At 42.9% G+C, this 24,570-nt stretch overlaps 1 long non-coding RNA gene across 1 annotated transcript; it reads right to left on the bottom strand.

The window, feature by feature from the left end:
* Positions 1 to 1,049: 1,049 nt before the first annotated feature.
* LOC116979793 lies at positions 1,050 to 23,512 on the bottom strand. The gene is made up of 4 exons (XR_004413776.1): positions 23,500 to 23,512; positions 22,669 to 22,678; positions 20,011 to 20,017; positions 1,050 to 1,671 (listed from the first exon to the last, which is right to left on the bottom strand). It is a non-coding gene; the product is annotated as an uncharacterized LOC116979793 (long non-coding RNA).
* Between the last annotated feature and the right edge of the window lie 1,058 nt (positions 23,513 to 24,570).

The raw sequence follows: 24,570 nt of genomic DNA, 5'->3' as shown, positions 1-24,570 counted from the left end.
AAGACCTCTATCAAGTCCCCCCTTAACCTTCTGCGCTCCAAAGAATAAAGCCCTAACTTGTTCAACTTTTCTCTGTAACTTAGTTGCTGAAACCCAGGCAACACTCTAGTAAATCTCCTCTGTACTCTCTCTATTTGTTGACATCCTTCCTATAATTAGGCGACCAAAATTGTACACCATACTCCAGAATTGGCCTCACCAATGCCTTGTACAATTTTAACATTACATCCCAACTTCTATACTCAATGCTCTGATTTATAAAGGCCAGCACACCAAAAGCTTTCTTTACCACCCTATCTACATGAGATTCCACTTTCAGGGAACTGTGCACAGTTATTCCCAGATCCCTCTGTTCACCTGCATTCTTCAATTCCCTACCATTTACCATTTTGATTTGTCCTGCCAAGATGTAGCACCTCACACTTATCAGCATTAAACTCCATCTGCCATCTTTCAGCCCACTCTTCCAACTGGCATAAATCTCTCTGTAGACTTTGAAAACCTAATGTTCTTACCATAGCTATGTTCTCCACTATCTTAATATAATAATTATTATTTCCTGATTACCATACATGTTCACATCCCCAACACACCTATCCATTACCTGCCTCCTTACTAGCCTCTCTTGACCTCCTCCTTGAGATCCCACCCTCCCTTGGGGACCCCAGTCCTGTCTGGGCTTATATCCTGATTTATTTCACTCCTGATAGGGCATTTGAGGAAACGCTCCCCCAAAGACATTTATTATTGTCATAGAATTCTCTGGCCCCCGTTTGGCTCTGTCATCGGACTCACTGTCGGTGCATCACATTTCAGTCTTTTCAACCAGGTCTGTTGTTATTGACAACATTATCTTTCCTTTTTGAGCTCTTCAAGTTACATTTGCATCATTTTTCTCTGCACCTCTTCCTGCTGGTCTGCAAGTGTCTTCCTATCATTGCGATATTTCTCGACCGCATTGACCAAATAATCGGTGAATCGGGGGTGGGACATAGATGACAATCCCACCACCTCCTCCAATCTAGACTTAACTTGAGGAGGAATGACAACCACCACAGTGGTTCAGAATATTGTGTTCATTAACTGGTTGCCTTCTATTTCTTGTTCAGTTTCGAGTCTCCACCTTTTCAGCTGGTTCTCCAGATAGGCTGCTGGATTAGTTGCCTCTCCCAGTGGATCTCCCCTTTATTCCTTGGGGTCCACCTTAAGTGGGTAACATTGTCTGAGGGCCTGCCATACCCTCTGCCTGACTGTGTCAAACAGCATGCCATTGTTTATTGCATTATTCACAGCATTTTTATATCAGCCATCTTCCGGAGTTCTGTCAGTTTAGTGGTTCCTATCACTTTCACCAACAGTGCCTTCAAATCTCCCAAAGCCAATAAGTGTCCAGTGTTCTCCTCCTCCAAAGCCCTAATCCATTTCTTACTCCATCAGGAATATTGGGTAAGGTATTTTTTAGCCCTCTCAGTTTATGGGTGCCCCAAAGGATAATCTGTGTCTGTCCTGCTCTTTTCTTTTTAAAGCGGTCTAATCAATTTATCCCTCTGCTACCCACTTTTAATCCTTTTTGGTATGCCTTCTTTCTTATTCTAAACTCAATTTCTTCTCAGATATTCTAGCCTCCTTTGCAAATTCATTCACCTTCCTTTTAAAATCTTCCACTGACTCCTCCAAATATCAAGCAGGACACATCCCACCCTGCCAACCACCTTTTTACTCTGCTACCCTCTGGGAGGCGATTCAGGACTCTGAAGGCTCGCACCGGTAGACTAAAGAATAGTTTCTACCCATGTGCGATAAAAGAGCTAAATTCCAACAGAGAATGCTGGGGAAGCAAAATGTAATTCTAAGAAATGCCGCCAAATTCTTTTAAATTCTTTTAAAATACCTATTTATTTTTTACTAATAAGTGTACATATGTGTTAATGGTTGTCGTGTTTGTATTTTTTTAACCGGAGGAGATGTAATGGAATTTCGTTGCACAGTATTGTGCAATGACAATAAACGTATTCATTCATTCATTCATTACTTTCACACCTGTTGTTTCCTACTTCTGTTGCCGCCTCACTGCCTCGCTCCCCTTTCTCTCTAAACTGCCTAAGTGCATCTAATTCCTTTCCTCTCCGCTTTTCCCACCTTTCCAACTTATCTGTGGGCATATAATTAACACTTCCATCTTGTCACACATTTATCTTGAGAGTACCTTCCTTGGGCTACTTCCTCACAACGTTCCTTCCTTTTTCCTCATTCCTCAGAGTGCTTTATAATATCCTCTTTATATACAGGAAGCGTTTTACTTAGCAATTCAACTGCAGTAACCTTACTTATTGTATTATCTTGTGTTGTGCACTTTATCAATCAATCCAGTCGTTGTTCGTACTCTTATTCTGCCCCCCTTCTGTAGTTCTCCATACTATCCTATACACTGTCTGTTTCTGAAAATCTCAGCAAACAATCAGATCAATTCACTTCGAAAGACCTCAGTGTCCCCGTCTCAGCTGGATTGTCACATGATACTGTTTGCATCTTTTCCTGGGCTCCATTGATTTATTACCCTTCTCCAACCAGAATGTTTATCTAAACAAACCATAAAAGCTGGTCGTGTTTCAGCAATTAACTTAATTCCAATTATTTCAATCCATTCTCACCACTATTTTTAATTTCCATTTCTCTAGTAACAATTTTCCAAATTAACTTAGTGAAAAGAAATATAAAAGAAACATCACAAAAACCAAGCAACCTACATTTTCCAACTTTCCCCTTTTAAGTTGAGAGGAAACAGAGCATTAAGCGTTACCTTACAGCTGTGCGTAACCTCCCCCATTGCTTACAGTTTCGTAAAGGGACACACACACCTACCCTTACAACATGTGGTTTACAACAAAAAAAAGGACATCACATATATGAACTTCTGCATTCATTCAAACCTGGTTTTTACACACAAATCACATGTTTCATTCTTCAAAGAAATTATGCAATTTTCGACACACATTACAGTTTCAAAATACACATTTATATAATTCTTATCTCCCTTTTTTTATGTTAAAGTAGGATGGTCTAATCCCCTATCAGTCATGATCCTGAGCGCTGTGATTGGACATTGATTCAGGCCATGATTAGTCAGACTCACCGTCACACAAATTCTAACCACACCCCACTAAGATCACAACCAATCAAACTCCTAGTCACTCAACATCTGACCACACCCCACTCCCATCAATCTCCAGACAAAGGGAGCACATTTCGTCTTGGTCTCTCAGCAGAGAGAATGCTGAGAGACCAAGCAGCAGAGAGAATGCAGCAAGTTGTCTCCACAAACAGTTAAGAAACTCAGTCCTTACACCTCCTCCGTCCTTGTCACTATATTACCTTACACTATTCTTATTGCTATTCTACTTTCTGCTATTCTACAATATGTTATCACCGTGTACATTGTTTCCATTACCCACTTACCTTAAATCCGTATTTTGCCCGTACGAACCCTTAGTCACCCAAGGCGGTATCCACAAAATACTTTATTACAAACCGCTGACCTCTCAGGGTGGTGTCCACAGAATACCTGCCTCGTCCATTCAACCCCTGATCCCTCAGGGTGGTATCCACGAGGTTTTAATACCTGCCTCATCCGTGCAACCCCTGATCTCTCAGGGTGGTATCCACGAGGTCTCAATAAACTCTTAATAATATCACATAATGCAATGCTGTACTTTCTTATCACAAATATTATTACTCACCACACAGCGCAGCCTTCTCGGACAATCCTCCGGGTTCCCTTTTTAGAACAATTTAGTGCCAGATTCTTGGGTCGGAGAGACCTTCTAACTACCTAGGCACTTCTGTGTCCCCAATGGCTTCTCATGTACAACAGGTTATTAGTCCAAATGAAGTGGAAAACCGCATAATTTTTATGGGTGGCTAACCATTTTGCCTGTTGTCCTTAGGAGCCACAGAGGTGCTGGGAAGCGCCCAGGGCTGTTTGTCTTTTAATTAACGATCTCTTATCGACCCTGCTCGCAGCGCCAATTTTATCGTGGTTTAGGGACTCAGGGTTGGATAAGATGACACAGACACGGAGAATTCTTCAAGAAGACGAAAACCTTTATTTGCAAACATCGGCTGGAACATTCAGAGATGACACCACCTGCCCATTCCCTAATTGCCCTCCGACTACAGAAACAGGCAGCTTTTTATTACAGTTTTCCAGCCATATCTTCTCTACCCTATCTTGCATGCTGTACTCCTCTCGCATCAATCTATCTTCGATTCTAATATTCTCTGTCTCGCCATCATTAACTTCCGACCTTGGTTCAGTCTTATTAAACTTTACATTTCCCCTCATATCTCTTCCTCTTTTGCCACCCTTAAATTTCAACTGTTACCCTCATCTCCCAGCTATGTTTACTTTTCCACCATTATATTTTAGCTACTGCCAAGGTTACACACACCATATTATAATGTTACATATTAGTTTATAAGTTTAGTACAAAGATACAAATGTATTTATTAAGAATACAAAGATGCAAAAGTAGAAATAAGTAACATGTTTAGTGTCTTGATTACTAGATAATTGATTTAATTAAGTGCTGCTAAATGGCTAACAATCACGTGAGGCTAAATAAAATAAGCTGATGTCTGATTACGTAAAATAGCTGTGCTATGATAAATGTTTCAATTAAGTGCTCTTCTATATAACTTCCATAGTATCTAGTTTATGTAAATCAAGTTTCCAGTAGGCTTTTTCTGATGACAATGTGCACCATTAACATAATGTGCCCCTCTTCAGGCTCATTTTCCACCATTTCTCAGAACTGGGAGATGCTTGAGGCTAATCAAGCAACCTTGCTAATGTCCAGGTTTAGAAGGGACTGTCTATCCGGGGTATCTGGGACTTGCAGCCTGTATAATTCCATCAAACGTCGGTCAGCATAAATGCAATCTCTCATTAAACAATCATCGATGGGAAAAGCTGATGTTGGGAGAGAAAAAAGTTGAAATATATCAGCTGGTTTTATCATAAAAGGTGAGGATTCTGTAGTCTCCTCAGTGACTCCCCACAGCAGAATAATTCTGTTAAATTCTTTGAATGCTTAAGTAACATAAATTTGCTATGTTGCCTGACCCGCTGAGTTACTCAAGCACTGTGTCTATCTTTGGTATAAACCAACATCTGCAGTTCTTTGTTTCTGCATAAACGCATTCTTATTTGACATACTGCATCAATCATGCTACACCGGTTGTTTAAAGGAATATTGATATATAAAGTTAAATATCTGGATATTAAAAGTTAAATAAATAGAACTGGCAAACTTTCAACTGAAAACAGGAGGTTGCTTGCAAAGTACATGATTAGATGCAGTGCATATCAAAATTGTTTCATATCAGTAGCTGATAGTAAGTTAATCTTTTCAGGCTGGACAATATTAAAGCCTTTTATTACTGTAATTGAAATGCTTCGCTGAGGCGCAAAAGATAGTTGAGTTCTCAATTACGTTTTTTCTTTTATTGCATCCAAGGAATTCGCCTGTCATCTTGTAACTCTAATCCATCATTTGTTGCTGTCTTGAGTGCCGTTAAAACCACTTTAATATCCTGTTTTATTAATGTAAACTTTGTAGCCATTTCCAGTCTTTCCTGTAATTCGTGCATTTCATTTGTCCAATGTCCATTGTTGATGAGTTTCCCTGCATCCTAACGTAAGCCTTTTACAAAAAAATTGCTTTGCACACATTAAAATTTTCACTCTTATTCTCAAATCTTTGTCAGTTTGATTCATGTGAAAAATCCATCTTTCTAGAATTCTCTAAATATGGAAAAACTGTTTGAAATTCTTCAGTCAACAATGCAATGTAAAATATGCTTCCATTAAGGTGATAAATCACTGATCGTTCTAAAAATAGAGATACAGAACTTCAAAAAGAAAGGTTGCAGACATCTTTTAACTGCAGTAAAAGAGGCAAGATAATTGTGCCCTTAGGGGGGAAAAACTTTGAACAAATTCTGTGAATACCTCTAAGAGTTTAGGAATCCAAACAGTAATTAATTTGGTTTAGTCACCATGATAATGATTACATTGAGTTTATTATTTGATGTGAATTCCAAAACATGCAGTCAAAACAGCAGCTCTCCGCTGCTTTTATTATAGTACAGATACCTGTACAATGGGCAGTGTTGACTATTTCCAGAGCATTACTGATGGTAATTGGAGTTGAATTTAAGAAAGTGCACTGATCTCTCCAAGCTGTTTCAAAATGCATATTTGGAGTTTGCACGTTCACCCTTGTGACCGCATGAGTTTCTTCTGGATGACAACTCGATCTCCGCTACATGCCACCTCCTACACCCATGGTGAAGTCACCAACTTCATTAACTTCACTACTAATTTTGACATCTCCTTACTGTTTCTCACCATCGTCGTCATAGGAGATAGACTATCGACTGACATCTATTCTAAACCTACTGACTCCCACAGCTATCTAGACAACAATTCTTCCCACCCTCTCCTGAAAAGACTATCCCCTACTCCCAATTCTTCCATCTACACCGCATCTGTGCCCAATGTGAGGTGTTCCATAATAGGACATCTGAAATGTCCTCATTCTTTAGGGAATGAGGGTTTCCCTCTTCCTTCATAGATGAGGCCTCACTAGGGTCTCCTCGATATCTGGCATCTCCACTCTTGCTCCCCCTCCCCCCAGTTGTAACGGGGACAGGATTCCCCTAGTCCTCACCTTTCACCCCAGCAGCCGGAGCACATAAATCCTCCGACAATTTCGCCACCTCCAATGGGATCCCTCTATTGGCCACATCTTTCCTCTCCACCCCTTTCCGCAGAGACCTTTCCCTCCGCAACTCCCTGGTTAACTTGTCCCTTCCCACCCAAACCACCCTCTCCCCAGGTACTTCCTCCTGCAACCACAGAAGATGCAACACCTGTCCCTATACCTCCCCCCTCAACTCTGTCTAAGGATCATGACCGTCTTTTCAGTAAACCAAGTAAACGCTCGGCAATTGTCTCGCTGAACACCTCCTAGACCCGCCTGATCTCCCGGTAGCTAAACACTTTAACTCCCCCTCTCATTTCCACACTGACCTTTCTGTCCTGTGCCTCGGCCATTGTCAGTGAGGCCCAGCGCTAATTGTAGGAACAGCACCTCATATTTCCCTTGGGCAGCTGACACCCTAACGGTATGAATATTGACTTCTCTAACTTCAAGTAACCCTTCCTTTCCCTCTCAATACCTCCCCTTCCCCAATCTCCGACCAGTCTCACTATCCCCAATCACATTTTATCTCAGTTTGCTTTGTTGTCACCTCCTGGCTAACAATGATCGATTCTACATTTTCCTTGATCAGTATCTTTGATGTCTTGGTTTCACACACTTTACCCTTCCTTATCTGTCTCCCTCTCCCCTGACTCTCAGTCTGAAGAAGGGTCTTGACTCGAAACATCAGCCATTCCTTCTATCCAGAGATGTTGCCTGTCCTGCTGAGTTACTCCAGCATTTTGTGTCTATCTTTGTTTATTAATGTAAACAAGCACTTTTAGACTATCATTCATTGAAAGTTGATTCTGATGATTATTGCTGGATAGGTCGGCATAATGGCGTAGTGGTAGAATTGCTGCATTACAGCGCCAGAGACCAGGGTTCAATCCTGACTACAGGTGCTTGTCTGTACGGAGTTTGTATGTTCTCCCCGCGACCAAGTGAGTTTTCTCCGAGATCTTCGGTTTCCTCCCACACACCAAGTAGGTTAATTGGCTTGGTGTAAAATATTTTTAAAATTGTCCCTTGTGTGTGTAGGATAGTGTTAGTGTGCGGGATCGCTGGTTAGTGCAGACTCGGTGGGCCGAAGGGCCTGTTTCTGCGCCGTATCTCTAAACTGAACTAAACTAAATAAACTAAACTAAAAGCAGCCAAAGCCATTAATTTATGAAAGATTTAAAAATAAAATAGTTTTGTTAGTCACAATTCCATGGAACACATGTCACTGCTATCTTGGTTTTATAAATTCCTAGAACTGGGCTTGTATTAAAAACTAAAATGAGAACTGCTATTTATTTATCTTAGTTTATTATCAGTGAAAATCTTATTCTATCTGGTCAAATCATCCTACACACGAGTACGAGATCCCCTTAAGAAATAGCAAGCAGAGTTGCCCTGTTCTAGTGCCATCTTGCAACTTCTAAGTCTCGGAAAAGTCCAATCTCGGTTTGTTATTGCCACCTGTATTGAGGTACAATAAAAAGCTTTTGTGCACTATCCCATCAAATCGGATACCAACAGGTAGTGCAAAGAGAAAAATACCAGGGTGCAGAATATTGCTTACCATTGTAGCATTATAGTTCCAGAGAAAAAAGTCCAACGCCTGCAATGAGGTAGGTTGGAAGTTCGCTATTCCACCCTAACTTATATTCTCACGTTGTCATGCAATTGGATTGATGAAGCAGGGGTTGGCCATTGGCTCCATCCACTTTTACTCCCTGCTTGCTGCTGCAGGCTGCACTCGATCCCCACGCTCATCCAGCTGCATTGTGGCTTCCTGTGACTGCATCCGCCAACCCCACGACCTCTGCAACGGCGATGTACACCACTTTCAGTAGCCACCTGTCCACTTCCGTGCACCAAGGTCACCATGCCCCACCTCCTGAGCAAATCACAGAGCCTCTTTCAGGGCGCTTTCAGGAAATGCGGGAAATGGGTTCACGAAACGTTCACAACTGCCGCCTTTTCCCTTTCACCTTCCGCTGTCGCCATCTTAGAGTAAATCTTGCATGCATCCATTTATCCTGCACAATTTGTGTTGATAGAAACCACAACATGCAAACTCGGCAAAATAACTGTCTTATTTAAACCTGTTAAATCAACTGTTTTAAGTCTCTTTGTAATTTGTAATTTGCCAAATTCTGGCACCCAAGAAAGGCAGTGTGTGCTTCTTCCTTCAGCCTCCTCCATCACTGCATCTTTCTCTGCCTGGTGTCCATCGTTGGTGGTGGATGTCAATTGTGGCTGTTTCATTGGGCAACCTACAGCGCTTAAGTGACAACAATAAAAGTGGATTGATCGTGAGTGAAGCAGCCATATTCAATCTGTGCATTGTACATTCCAAACTTGGAATAAAACAGGACAATTTCAGGCCTTTGCTGGAGTCTCTTTTTCACCTGCTGTTGGTTTCTGCAGTCTCAAATGAGAGAAGAGGGAAAAAGGCACACTCATTTTATGGAAGCACCAAAGCAGATGTTTACTGAACATGTCCTCTGGAAGAGGATACCAGGTGTTAGTGAGAAAACTGGAAAATTGGTTATCGGTGTAATCTGTGTGATATGTTTCTTTTGAAGTGAATAAAACACAACTGCTGTAGGAGCAATCAAAGAGAAATTGCTGCTCCGACCCATTCTTTCTGACAAAGAAGATCCTTGTTTTCTTTGGCATGCTTCTTAAATTCAGGAAGGATGTTCACAATTAGATAATAGCTAACAATTTTCTCTATTCTTTTCGGATAGAGAAAGCTATAAAAACTCTTGTTAGATCACTAAAAATGCCCTGAAGGCAATGAAGGGCATTTGTTTATATTTCTGTCAATAGAAACATAGAAAATAGGAAAGATTTTGGACGATCAGCCATGATCATATAGAATAGCGGTGCTGGCTCGAAGGCCCCGAATGGCCTACTCCTGCAGGAGTAGGCCATTCGGGGCCTTCGAGCCAGCACCGCTATTCTATATGATCATGGCTGATCGTCCAAAATCAGTACCCCATTCCTGCTTTATCCCCATATCCCTTGATTCCGTTAGCCCTAAGAGATGTATCTAACTCTCTCTTGAACATATCCAGTGAATTGGCCTCCACTGCCTTCTGTATCAGAGAATTCCACAGATTCACAACTGGGTGAAAAAGATTTTTCCTCATCTCAGTCCTAAATGGCCTACCCTTTATTCTTAAACTGTGACCCCTGATTCTGGAGTCCCCCAATATAGGGAACATTTTCCCTGCAAAGTAAGTTCCTTCAATACTCGGTGGAGCTGCAAAATGGAATATAACCCTAAACTAAACATGATCACAATATTCCTTCTCAAATACTTGCATTCAGTGGTGTATTATTCTGAAAATTAGCATGTAGTCAGTTATACAGCATGAAAACAGGCCTTTCAACTCATTAATACAGACCAGTGGAGACACTTTTGTATTAACCCCCAGAGCTTATCACTTAGTCTATAGCCCTCTGTACCCGTGATTCAAGTGTCCATCTAGACACTTCATAAATGCTGTCAGCAACCCAGCTTCAACCAGTGTTATAGGCCCTGTACTCTCCTTGCTCAGGCTAATACTGAAATCTGACACTTAAAGAATTAATGGAATTAAAAAAACAGAAAATGTCAAACTAAAATAAAATGCCCTAGCATTTATTTGTGATTATTTAGAGTGGCTTAAAGTACCTGGAACAGTTTGAAATTCTGTTATTATTAAGGTGCTAACTATTCAGTAACATATCTGACACGCTACAGATTTTTGTATTTAGAGTGTAACAAATTTCTATCACACATTTATGCCAACATTCCATTTGCTCCCCGTGCTCAAGATGAAGGCAATGAAACAGCACATCCTGCCGGCTGTTTGCAATTGTCAGTGATTTATAGCAGATCTTAGAAGTGACTAATCCAAGGGTAACTTTTACTTACAGTAAATGGGCTGCACCTCACTGGTTGCAGCCAGCCATTTAAAATGGGAGCGCCATTAGGGTTTCGTCACTTAAACGGTTGTAAATTATGCATTTCCACACCAGCACCATCAGAGCAAAAGTCTGGTATTGACTGACAGATTTAGAACGTCAGACATGCTGCCTTGTGTTGCTCCATCTAATTACAATTCGCTAGGAGTCCAGCTATGAATCAACTCATTGACCTTGTGTCACGACCGAGACCCTGGTGATTTCAGTGGGAATTATAGAACTGTGATTTATGAGGTAAACTATTTTAATTATTTTGCTCCAGTTTAATGTTGTTAATTATTTATGTTTTGGTTGAGACTTTTAATTTTTATGTTAAAGTGCTAGTTTTTTTTAAAATTACTTAAATTGTGACTTTAAGTCTCCCCGACTGCCACTGGCATTTGAAAAAATACTAAATTACCCTTATAATTTTAAAGCCTTCAGCCACATTTGAGGGGCGGACTGACTCCATTCATTCATCGTTGGGTGTCCTGGATGCTGGTTCACATCCTTTTTTTTAACCAAAAATAAATTGGATCAATTATTTACAAGAATAATATGAACAATACAAATCAATGCCAACAAACCCACCGTCATAGCTCAAAGTAAAACACATATTCTAAATATCAAATCTACTGAAAAGTAAAAGCTATATTCCAATCCATGTCAAGGATGCTGGTCCGCATGCTAGTGCCTGCGATCTTTGTTTTAAGGGAAACCTGATGAAAGCGGAGCTTTTCAAAATAAAAAGTGAGAAAAGACACGGTAGAGGTTTCTGAAACAGTTGGAGAAAATGGCAAATCTGGAGATTACAATCAAAACAACCACAGATGCTGAAAACGGAGAATCAAAACAGAAAATACGAGACGCAGAGCATATGTAAAAATAAATATCTTAGCAAGTCAGACAGCATCTGTGGAAAGAGAAACCAGGTAATTGCTTCAGGGCTATAGCCTTTCATCAGAACTCAGAGAGAAAGTGAAAACAAGTTATTTTTCAGTAGCAGAGTAGGGAATGGAAGGGTAGATCAAAGGGAATAGTCTGATAGGGATGACCAATATGAAATAGAATGCATTTGTCTGTGATAAGTGTTTCCAATAGTGGGGCAACAGTGACACAAAATCACATGCGGTCGGCTGCTCAAAATGGCCAGAGTCAGAGAATAAAGTAGGAGGATTCATTATTAGTACTACACGCTGCATTGTTCCCAGATGGAAGATGAGGAGCTGCTTCTGAAGCCTGCATTGTGCCTTGGTATGAGGGTGCAGAAGGCCACAGAAAGCTGCAACGCTGTGGGACTGGGATGGATAATTAACCCGGTGGTCAACTGGGCGCCTGGGGTCACTGAATGCAGGTGGTCTGCGAAGTGATCACCAATGCACAAAACACAAATTGCTGGAGGAACTCAACGGGTCAGGCAGCATCTGCAGAGGGAATGGACAAATGATGTTTTGGGTCAGGACCCTTCTGTGGGACTCCTTCCCCTGATGGAGCCCTTGTGCACACCCTTAACAACTTCTCTTTTGGCTCCTAACTTTCTTCAGGTCAAATGTGTAGCAACATAGAAACATAGAAAATAGGTGCAGGAGTAGGCCATTTGTCCCTTCGAGCCTGCACCGCCATTCAATATGATCATGGCTGATCATCCAACTCAGTATCCTGTACCTGCCTTCTCTCCATACCCCCTGATCCCTTTAGCCACAAGGGCCACATCTAACTCCCTCTTAAACATGCCCTTGTATGTGCCCAGCTATGCCTATTTTATGCTGAACATCCTTTATTCTAAGCATACTCCAGTACCACTCACTGCTCTTTGTAAGGCTCAGGGATGCTTTCTGCACCCATGCAGAACTCATTGATTTAATCAATGTTTCTACCAACTTCCACTACTCTGCCCTCAAATTCACTTGGACTATCTCTGACCCTCTCTCCCCTTTCTTCATCTCTCTGCCCCCATCATAGGGGACATACTATGTACTGACATCCACAACAAACTCATTGCCTCTCACAGTTATCTAGACTGCACCTCCTCCCATCCTGCCTCTTGCAATGATGCCATCCCTTGTACTCAATCTCTCCAACTCCGCCGCATTTGCTCACAGGGTTAGATGTCCGCCTTCGTGAGTGATTCCCCTGAGTTGTTGAGGATGAACCCCTCATGTCCCGCAGTTCTGCTGTTGCTTCCCCTCCCCCCAGACGGATCCAGGATAAGAGTTCCCCTGGTCCTCACCTTTCACCACCAACCCATGTCGCTAGTGCAGAGGAGATGCAGCAAGTAAATCTCTCACTAATTAGCTTTTTCTCACAAAATAAATATAGGTGGAGCTCTGCTTTCAGACTCATTTATCACCACGTGGACAAATTTAGAGGACGAGAACTAGAAATATTGACCCAGATTTTGCAGAATGAGGCCAGTTGCCTTTACCTGTTGCCCACGAGTAACCGATTGAGATCTGGAAGACCAAACCTGCTTACTGAAAGCCTCATGGACTCCTGTGGACGAGGAGCATAGGCATTCGTAATCTCGGTACGGAAGTGTTCCGCTGGTGGATTCATCCAATGACTAAGCACACTGCCATTCAGTGGCTGGCTTTATATTTGGATGGCCATCTTTAGTCAGAGTGTGGTGACTCTGTGGGATCCTTTGCCACAGAAGGCTGTGGAGGCCAAGTCAGTGGATATTTTGAAGGCAGAGATAGAGAGATTCTTGATTAGTACAGGAATTAGAGGTTCTGGGGAGAAGGCAGGAGAATGGGGTGAGGAGGGAGAGATAGATCAGCCATGATTAGATGGCAGAATAGACTTGATGGACCGAATGGCCTAATTCTACTCCTTATTACCTTGTGACCCTATGACAATTCCACCCATTAAGAAAGAACTGGACAATGCGTGATGGAAAATGAACTATGCAAACTTAGTAATTTGCAGATGACACTAAGACTGCTGGGGTCGCAGAATTTAGATCAGATACAGAAATGGCAGATGGTGTTTAATCCGAGCAAGTGTGAGGTGTTGCACTTTGGGAAGTTGAAATGCAAAGGGAAAATATACAATTGATGACAATACCCTTAACAGCATTAATGTGCAGAGGGATCTTGGTGTCCAAGTCCATAATGCCCTGAAAGTGGCAACACAAGTTGATAAAGTGATAAAGAGGACTTCATTGTCTTCATTGCCTTCATTGGGTGTGAGTCAGGATGATGCAGCACTTTGGTGCAGCGCTGGTCACCCCAACACAGGAAGGAGGATGTGGAGGCTTTGAAAGGGGTGCAGAAGAGGTCAAGAGTCATGAGTGCTTGATTGTCATTTGTACCAAAACGGAACAATGAAATTCTTACTTGCAGCAGCATAGCAGGTCTGTAAACACAGTACTCGATAAAACATAATAAAACAAACAAAAATAAATACAATTAATTAAGAAAGCCAATATCAGTGCAAAGCAAAACAAAAACCCAAAGTCCCCAGTGCAACTAAGACAGTTCATAGTTCAAAGTTTAGTTGGTGTCCATAGTATTCAAGAGCCTGATGGTTGATAGGAAGAAGCTACTCCTTAACCAGGACATTACGGTTTTCACTCCTATATTTTATTTCCGATGGCAGGAGTGAAATGAGAGTGCAGCCAGGGTGGAGTGGGTGCCCTTAAAGATGCTGGCTGCCTTTTTGAGGCAGTGGCAACTGTAGATTCCTTTGATGGTGGGGAGGTCCGTACCCGTGACAGGGTCTCCGTCGCTGCATTCACTGTAAGGCAGCAACTCTACCGCTGTGCCACCGTGTCGCTGTTGCACACGCTTTACACAGAGTGTGGTGAGTGCCTGGAACGCATTGCCAGGGGTGGTCTTGGCATCATGTTAGGCACAGACATTGTGGGCCGAAGAGCCTGTTCCTGTGCTGTACTGTTCTATGTTCTATGTAATTGCATTGGCCATCTTGAAACCCACTGAAATACTATGTGGCCGCCTGTTGTTAGTGAAAAATCAATTGTGTATTTACAGAATACTCATAACATATTTAGATTTTTAGTTTTAGGGACACAGAATAGAAACAGACCATCTGGCCCACTGACTCCGCGCCAACCAGCGATCCCCGAAAACTAACACTACCCCACACAGAAGGGATAATTTACAATTTTTACTGAAGCCAATTAACCTACATACCTCTACATCTTTGGAGTGTGGGAGGAAACCGGAGTACCTGGAGAAAACCCACGTGGTACAAACTCAGTACAGACAGTACCGGTAGTCAGGATCGAACTTGAGACCCTGGCGCTGTGAGGCAGCAACTATACTGCTCGACCACCATGAGAAAGAGAGGTTTAGCTGAAGAAGCATCGCGATCCAAAACATCAACTATTCCTTTCCTCCAGAGATGCTGCTTGACCCGCTGAGTTTCTCCAGCACTTGGTGTCTGTCTTTAGTTGAACAGTTTGTTTTTCTGTTCGTAGCCAGATCCACAGACACTTGCTGTGCAGCAAAACCTTGTACGGTAAGAAACTCTTTATAGATGAACTCAGACGATGAACATGGGATATTTTCCAAATGTATTCTTTAGATGGTGGGTAATATGGTTCATTTTTATTTCTTAAGTCCACGAGTCAGTGATCACATCCCAACATCATTTAGCTCAGTGGACATTAGAAACCGAATGCAAAACTTTCTGAGTGTTCGATTCATGTGCCCAGACCGCGTTAGCAACAGACTTCTCATTGAAACTTGTACAAAAACTAAAGAATTGCTCTGAAAATGAATTGCCCTTTTCAAATTTATTTTTCTCTTTTTCTAAATCTATTATTCTATTTTTGTCATATGGTGCTGTATTTGGGTCACTGCACTGCACGCCAGATATGCCCAAGGTTTTTCCTTTAACTGTGTCTTTCAAGCAGCATTTGTGTATGATAAATTTAGAAAATATGAGGATAATAACATTTATTTGGACTGGAGGCTTTGGTACTCCCCAAATTATGAAGTGAAAACATATTCAAAACAATGGAAGAATATTTATATACTGTATATCATCTGAACTGTTTATACAAAATACTGGTCTTAGTCAAAACACAAACAACAGGCGCATGAGGCAATCTGCAGAACAGCACCTGCGCACATTGCAACTGCATTCACAGGGAACAGGTCTCTCCTGTATACTCTCCATCCTGTTGCGATTTATTGCTTGCTGACAGCGGCTTCAACCATTTGTACGAAACTAGCTACATTCTTGGGTAACCTGAGATTCTGACCAATAAGTTAGAAATAAAAGGTGCAGTTATTATGGAACCAGCTGACTGGGAAACTGCCAGGCCATTCCATTTATTTATTCTTGCCACTGCTCCTCAGTTATAATTTCAGAATAGCTAGCAAAGATGTGATATACATTTCCCTCCACTGTGGTTGACCATTGATGACCACAGGTTGACCCTGTGGTTGATGGTCTGAGCTACAGGGAGAGGTTGAGTAGGCTGGGTCTCTATTCCTTGGAGCGCAGGAGGATGAGGGGTGATCTTATAGATCATGAGAGGAATTGATCGGGTAGATGCACAGAGCCTCTTGCCCAGAGTGGGGGAATCGAGGACCAGAGGACACAGGTTCAAAGTGAAGGGGAAAAGATTTAATAGAATCCGAGGGGTAACTTTTTCACACAAAGGGTGGTGGGTGTATGGAACAAGCTGCCAGGGGAGGAAGTTGAGGCTGGGACTATCCCATCGTTTAAGAAACAGTTAGACAGGTACATTAGTAGAGGAGAGGAGAGAACAGGGTTGAGGAGAGAACAGGGTTACAGGCACGGAGGAAACACAGGTGAGGGTTTAGTCATAGAGTCATAGATGCAGTGTAGAAACAGGCTCTTCGGCCCAACTTGCCCACATCGGCGTACCTGGTTTCCCAGTCAGCTGGTTCCATAATAACTGCACCTTTTATTTCTAACTTATTGGTCAGAATCTCAGGTTACCCAAGAATGTAGCTAGTTTCGTACAAATGGTTGAAGCCGCTGTCAGCAAGCAATAAATCGCAACAGGATGGAGAGTATACAGGAGAGACCTGTTCCCTGTGAATGCAGTTGCAATGTGCGCAGGTGCTGTTCTGCAGATTGCCTCATGTGCCTGTTGTTTGTGTTTTGACTAAGACCAGTATTTTGTATAAACAGTTCAGATGATATACAGTATGTAAATATTCTTCCATTGTTTTGAATATGTTTTCACTTCATAATTTGGGGAGTACCAAGGTACTGAAGAAGGGTTTCGGCCCGAAACGTCGCCTATTTCCTTCGCTCCATAGATGCTGCTGCACCCGCTGAGTTCCTCCAGCAATTTTGTGTACATTAGTAGGACAGCTTTGGAGGGATATGGACCAAACGCAGGCAGGTGGGACAAGTGTAGCTGGGACATGTTGGCCGATGTGGGCAAGTTGGGCCGAAGAGCCTGTTTCTACACTGCATCTATGACTAAACCCTCACCTGTGTTTCCTCCGTGCCTGTAACCCTGTTCTCTCCTCATCTCTCTCCATTGAGAACAATATTTTTGAGAAAAGCATTTTTCACACAGAGAGTGGTGAATTTCTGGAATTCTCTGCCACAGAAGGTAGCTGAGGCCAGTTCATTGGCTATACTTAAGAGGGAGTTAGATGTGGCCCTTGTGGCTAAGGGGACCAGGGGGTATGGAGAGAAGGCAGGTACGGGATACCGAGTTGGATGATCAGCCATGATCATATTGAATGGCGGTGCAGGCTCGAAGGGCCGAATGGCCTACTCCTGCACTAATTTTCTATGTTTCTATGTATTCCCCTTCACCTTGAACCTATGTCCTCTGGTCCTCGATTCTCCATCTCTAGGCAAAAGACTCTGTGCATCTACCCGATCTATTCCTCTCATTATCTTATACACCTATATAAGATCACCCTTTATTCTTCTGCGCTCCATGGACCCAGACTACCCAATCCCTCCCTGTAGCTCACACCCTCTAGTCCTGGCAACATCCTTGTAAATATTTTCTGAACCCTTTCCAGCTTGACAATATCTTTCCTATAACATGGTGCCCAGAACTGAACACAATATTCTAAATGCGGTCTCACCAATGTCTTATACAATTGCAACATGACCTCCCAACTTCTATACTCAATACTCTGACTGATCAAGGCCAAAGTGCCAAAAGCCTTTTTGATCACCTTATCAACCTGCGTCTTGACCTTCAAGGAACCATGCACCTGTACTCCTCGATCCCTCTCCTCTACAACACTACCCAGAGGCCTACCATTTACTGTGTAGGTCCTTCCCTTGTTCGACATCCCAAAATGCAACTTCTCTGTATTAAATTCCATCAACTCATTCCTCCGCCCACCTGGCCAATCGATCCAAATCCTGCTGCATTCGTTCACAACCACCATCCAATGTGCTCATCCAAATCATTCATGTAGATGACAAACAGTAACGGGCCCAGCACCAAACCCTGAGGCACACCACTAATCACAGGCGTCCAGTCTGAGAAGCAACCTTCCACCATCACCATCTGCTTCTTTCCATGGAGCCAATTTTCTATCCATTCAGCTATCTCTCCTTGGATCCCATGTGATCTAACCTTCCAGAGCAGCTGACCATGCGGAACCTTGTTGAACGCCTTACTGAAGTTCATGTACACAACATCTACAGCTCTGCCCTCATCAACCTTTTTGGTCACGTCTTCAAAAAAATCCATCAGATTTGTGAGACACGACCTCCCATGTACAATCCCTAATCAGCCTTTGCCCATCCAAATGCTTGTTTAACCTATCCCTCAGAATACTCTCCAGTAACCTACCACCTACAGATGTTAAGCTCACCGGCCTATAGTTCCCAACATTTTCCCTGCAGCCCTTCTTGAAAAGAGGCACAGCATTTGCCACCCTTCAGTCTTCCGGCACCTCTCCTGTATTAAAGGACGACTCGTAAATTTCAACCAGGGCTCCGGCAATTTCCTCTCTAGTTTTCCACAATGTCCTCAGATATATCTGATCAGGCCCCGGAGATTTGTCTACCTTCAAACACGATAGTATCTTCAGTGCTTCTTCGACAGTAACACTGACTGCTCACAAGACACTTCCAGTGACTGCTCCAATTTCCCCCATCCTACTGTATTTCTCCTCGGTAAATACAGAGGGGAAATACTAATTTAGGACCTTGTCCATCTCCTGTGGCTCCACACAGAGGTGACCGCTTTGATTTGTGAGAGATCCCATTCTCTCTCTCTAGTTACCCTTTTCCCCCTTATGTATTTATAAAATCTTTTGGGATTGTCCTTAATGCTACCCGCCAGAGCTATCTCCTGGCCCCTTTTTGCCCTTCTGATTTTTATTTTACACCTTAGCTCCCGAAACTCCTCCAGGGATGCACTTGATCCCAGCCGCCTATACGTGTCACATGCATCCTTCTTGTTTTTGACTAACGTCTCAATTTCCCTCGTCAGCCAAGCTTCCTTACTGCTTTGCCCTTCACTTTAACGGGGACTCAGGTCACCAGTTTAGTTTCATTTAGATGTACAGCATGGAAGCAGGCCCTAAGTCCCACCGAGTCCGCATTGACCAGCAACCACCCATATACTAGTTCTATCCTACACACCAGGGACAAGCCAATTGATCTATAAACCTGCACATCTTTGGAATGTGGGTGGAAACCGATGCATCTGGAGAATATCCACACGGTCACAGGGGCAACATGCAAACTCTTATGCAAGCACCCATAGTCTGGATTGAACCCGGGTCTCTGTTGATCTAAAGCAGCAGCACTACTGTTGCGCCACTGTACCTCCTTTAAAGTGACCCATAGTTCTATATTTTTCCACAAGGGGAAAGATCCTCTCCACTACTGTCTGTCAAGTCCCCTCAGGATCTTGTATTTTTAATTAAGTTTCCCCTCTAAACTTTAGTAGATATAAACCTCTCTTAAAGGAACAACATGTCCATTCCAAGTATTAGACTACTACTTGGAATTATTAGTTAACGGGTGACACGTCACTGAAGTAGGATGTTGTGCTGATTTTCTGATCCCAATGCAATTTCAACTTTAAAATTACACCAGTTTCTAACGCTATGTCTTTCCCTTAGGTACAATGTCCACAATGTTACTGTTCAGCCTGATTGATAGTTTCCACGTTACCGAACAGAGAACATAGAACACGCAGTATCACACAGTATCACGCAGGAACATGCACTTCGGCCCACAATGTCTATGCAAAACATAATATAGACAATAGACAATAGACAATAGGTGCAGGAGTAGGCCATTTGGCCCTTCGAGCCAGCACCGCCATTCAATGTGATCATTGCTGATCATCCCCAATCAGTACCCCGTTCCTGCCTTCTCCCCATATCCCCTGACTCCGCTATCTTTAAGAGCCCTATCTAGCTTTCTCTTGAAAGTATCCAGAGAACCGGCCTCCACCGCCCTCTGAGGCAGAGAATTCCACAGACTCACACCTCCCTGTGAGAAAACGTGTTTCCTCATCTCCATTCTAAATGGCTTACCCCTTATTCTTAAACTGTGGCCCCTGGTTCTGGACTCCCCCAACATCGGGAACATATTTCCTGCCTCTAGCGTGTCCAAACCCTTAACAATCTCATATACGTTTCAATAAGATATCCTCTCATCCTTCTAAACTCCAGAGTGTACAAGCCCAGCCGCTCCATTCTCTCAGCATATGACATTCCCGCCATCCCGGTAATTAACCTTGTAAACCTACGCTGCACTCCCTCCATAGCAAGAATGTCCTTCCTCAAATCAGGGGACCAAAACTGCACACAATACTCCAGGTTTGGTCTCACTAGGGCGCTGTACAACTGCAGAAGGACCTCTTTGCTCCTATACTCGACTACTCTTGTTATAAAAGCCAACATGCCTTTCGCTTTCTTCACTGCCTGCTGTACCTGCATGCTTACTTTCATAGACTGATGTACAAGGGCCCCTAGATCCCGTTGTACTTCCCCTTTTCCCAACTTGACGCCATTTAGACAGTAATCAGCCTTCCTGTTTTTGCTACCAAAGTGGATAACCTCACATTTATCCACATTAAACTTCATCTGCCATGCATCTGCCCACTCCCCCAACATGTCCAAGTCACCCTGCATTCTCATAGCATCCATATAACCATATAACCATATAACAATTACAGCACGGAAACAGGCCATCTCGACCCTTCTAGTCCGTGCCGAACACGTATTCTCCCCTAGTCCCATATACCTGCGCTCAGACCATAACCCTCCATTTCTTTCCCGTCCATATAACTATCCAATTTATTTTTAAATGATAAAAACGAACCTGCCTCCACCACCTTCCTTGGAAGCTCATTCCACACAGCCACCTCTCTCTGAGTAAAGAAGTTCCCCCTCATGTTACCCCTAAACTTCTGTCCCTTAATTCTCAGGTCATGACCCCTTGTTTGAATCTTCCCTACTCTCAGTGGGAAAAGCTTATCCACGTCAACTCTGTCTATCCCTCTCATCATTTTAAAGACCTCTATCAAGTCCCCCCTTAACCTTCTGCGCTCCAAAGAATAAAGCCCTAACTTGTTCAACCTTTCTCTGTAACTTAGTTGCTGAAACCCAGGCAACATTCTAGTAAATCTCCTCTGTACTCTCTCTATTTTGTTGACATCCTTCCTATAATTAGGCGACCAAAATTGTACCCCATACTCCAGAATTGGCCTCACCAATGCCTTGTACAATTTTAACATTACATCCCAACTTCTATACTCAATGCTCTGATTTATAAAGGCCAGCACACCAAAAGCTTTCTTTACCACCCTATCTACATGAGATTCCACTTTCAGGGAACTGTGCACAGTTATTCCCAGATCCCTCTGTTCACCTGCATTCTTCAATTCCCTACCATTTACTACGTACGTCCTATTTTGATTTGTCCTGCCAAGATGTAGCACCTCACACTTATCAGCATTAAACTCCATCTGCCATCTTTCAGTCCACTCTTCCAACTGGCATAAATCTCTCTGTAGACTTTGAAAATCTACTTCATTATCCACAAGCCCACCTATCTTAGTATCATCTGCATACTTACTAATCCAATTTACCACACCATCATCCAGATCATTGATGTACATGACAAACAACAGTGGACCCAACACAGATCCCTGTGGCACCCCACTAGTCACTGGCCTCCAACCTGACAAACAACCATCCACCATTACTCTCTGGCATCTCCCATTCAGCCACTGTTGAATCCATCTTGCTACTCCACCATTAATACCCAACCATTGAACCTTCTTAACCAACCTTCCATGAGGAACCTTGTCAAAGGCCTTACTGAAGTCCATATATACAACATCCACTGCTTTACCCTCATCAATTTCCCGAGTAACCTCTTCAAAAAATTCAAGAAGATTAGTCAAACATGACTTTCCAGGCACAAATCCATGTTGACTGTTACTAATCAGACCCTGTTTATCCAGATGCTTATATATATTATCTCTAAGTATCCTTTCCATTAATTTGCCCACCACTGACGTCAAACTAACAGGTCTATAATTGCTAGGTTTACTCTTAGACCCCTTTTTAAACAATGGAACAACATGCGCAGTATGCCAATCCTCCGGCACTATTCCCGTTTCAAATGACATTTAAAATATTTCTGTCATAGCCCCTGCTATTTCTACACTAACTTCCCTCAATGTCCTAGGGAATATCCTGTCCGGACCTGGACACTTATCCACTTTTATATTTTTCAAAAGTGTCAGTACTTCCTCTTCTTTGAATCTCATAGTTTCCATAACTACTCTACTTGTTTCTCTTACCTCACATAATTCAATATCCTTCTCCTTGGTGAATACCGAAGAAAAGAAAGTGTTCAATATCTCCCCCATCTCTTTTGGCTCTGCAGATAGCTGTCCACTCTGACTCTCTAATGGACCAATTTTATCCCTCGTTATACTTTTGCTATTAATATAGCTGTAGAAACCCTTTGGGTTTACTTTCACCTTACTTGCCAAAGCAACCTCATATCTTCTTTTAGCTTTTCTAATTTCTTTCTTAAGATTCTTTTTACATTCTTTATACTCCTCAAGCACCTCATTTACTCCATGCTGCCTATAATTATTGTAGATCTCCCTCTTTTTCCGAACCAAGTGTCCAATTTCCCTTGAAAACCATGGCTCTTGCCGATGTTTACTATTTCCTTTCAACCGAACAGGGACATAAAGATTCTGTACTCTTAAAATTTCACCTTTAAATGTACTCCATTTCTCTTCCACATCTTTCCCATAAAACAAAATGTCCCAATTTACTCCTTTTAAATCCTTTCGCATCTCCTCAAAGTTAGCCTTTCTCCAATCAAAAATCACAACCCTAGGTCCGGTTCTGACCCTCTCCATAATTATATTGAAACTAATGGTATTGTGATCACTGGTCCCGAACTGTTCCCCAACGCATACCTCTGCCACCTGACCCGTCTCATTTCCTAACAGGAGGTCCAGCACCGCTCCTTCTCTAGTAGGTACTTCTATGTATTGCTGCAAAAAACTATCCTGCACACATTTTACAAACTCCATCCCATCCAGCCCATTTACAGAATGTGTTTCCCAGTCTATGTGTGGAAAATTGAAATCTCCCACAATCACTACCTTGTGCTTACTACTAATATCTGCAATCTCCTTACATATTTGCTATTCCAATTCTCGCTCCCCATTTGGCGGTCTATAATACACCCCTATAAGTGTTGCTACCCCTTTCCCATTTCTCAGTTCCACCCAAATAGCCTCCCTAGACAAGCCCTCTAATCTATTCTGCCAAAGCACTGCTGTAATATCTTCCCTGATAAGCAATGCAACACCTCCACCTCTTGCCCCTCCAATTCTATCACACCTGATGCAACGAAATCCTGGAATATTTAGTTTCCAATCACAGCCCTCCTGCAACCATGTTTCACTGATCGCCACAACATCATACTTCCAGGTGTCAATCCAGGCTCTGAGTTCATACACCTTTCTTACAATGCTCCTAGCATTAAAATATACACATTTAAGAAACCCACCCTCTCTTATTCTCTGTTTATTGTCTTTTTCTTCTCTCTCCCCTACATTTTGGGTCAGAGTGCTACCATTCTCTGCCTCCTGCCTCACACACTGACTGCTAGCTTTCCCAATTTGAGTCCCTCCCCCCAACCATACTAGTTTAAAGTCTCCCCAGTAGCCTTTGCAAATCTCCCCGCCAGGATATTGGTCCCCCTCGAGTTCAAGTGCAACCCGTCCTTTCTGTACAGGTCACACCTTCCCCACAAGAGGTCCCAATGATCCAGAAACTTGAATCCATACCCACTGCACCAGTCCCTCATCCACTCATATATCCTCCACCTCGCTCCATTCCTACTCTCACTGTCGCGTGGCACAGGCAGTAATCCTGAGATTGTTACCTTTGCAGTCCTTCTCCTTAACTCTCTACCTAACTCCCTAAATTCTTCTTTCAGGACCTCTTCTCTTTTTTTACCTATGTCATTGGTACCTATATGTACCACAACCACGGGCTCCTCTCCCTCCCATTTCAGGATTTCTTGGACACGTTCAGACACATCCCTGACCCTGGCACCAGGGAGGCAAACTACCATCCGGGTCTCCTGTCTGCGTCCACCGAATCGCCTATCCGACCCCCTGACTATAGAGTCCCCTATTACAATTGCCCTCCCCTTCTTTTCCTTACCCTTCTGAGCAACAAGACCGGTCTTTATGCCAGAGGCCCGGCCGCTGTCGCTGCCCCCAGGTAGGCTGTCTCCCCCACCTTTACTCAAACATGAGTACTTATTTTCAAGGTGTACAGCCACCGGGGTACTCACCAGTCCCTGCCTCTGCCCGTTGCCCTTCCTAACTGTGACCCAGTTTTCTGTCTCCCGTGGTCTTGGAGTGACC

The sequence above is a fragment of the Amblyraja radiata genome, chromosome 1 (genome assembly GCF_010909765.2).
Source record: "Amblyraja radiata isolate CabotCenter1 chromosome 1, sAmbRad1.1.pri, whole genome shotgun sequence".
In the NCBI taxonomy this organism is placed as follows: domain Eukaryota; kingdom Metazoa; phylum Chordata; class Chondrichthyes; order Rajiformes; family Rajidae; genus Amblyraja; species Amblyraja radiata.
Note: the sequence above shows the minus strand (reverse complement) of the source record. Positions and strands in the feature narration are given on the sequence as shown.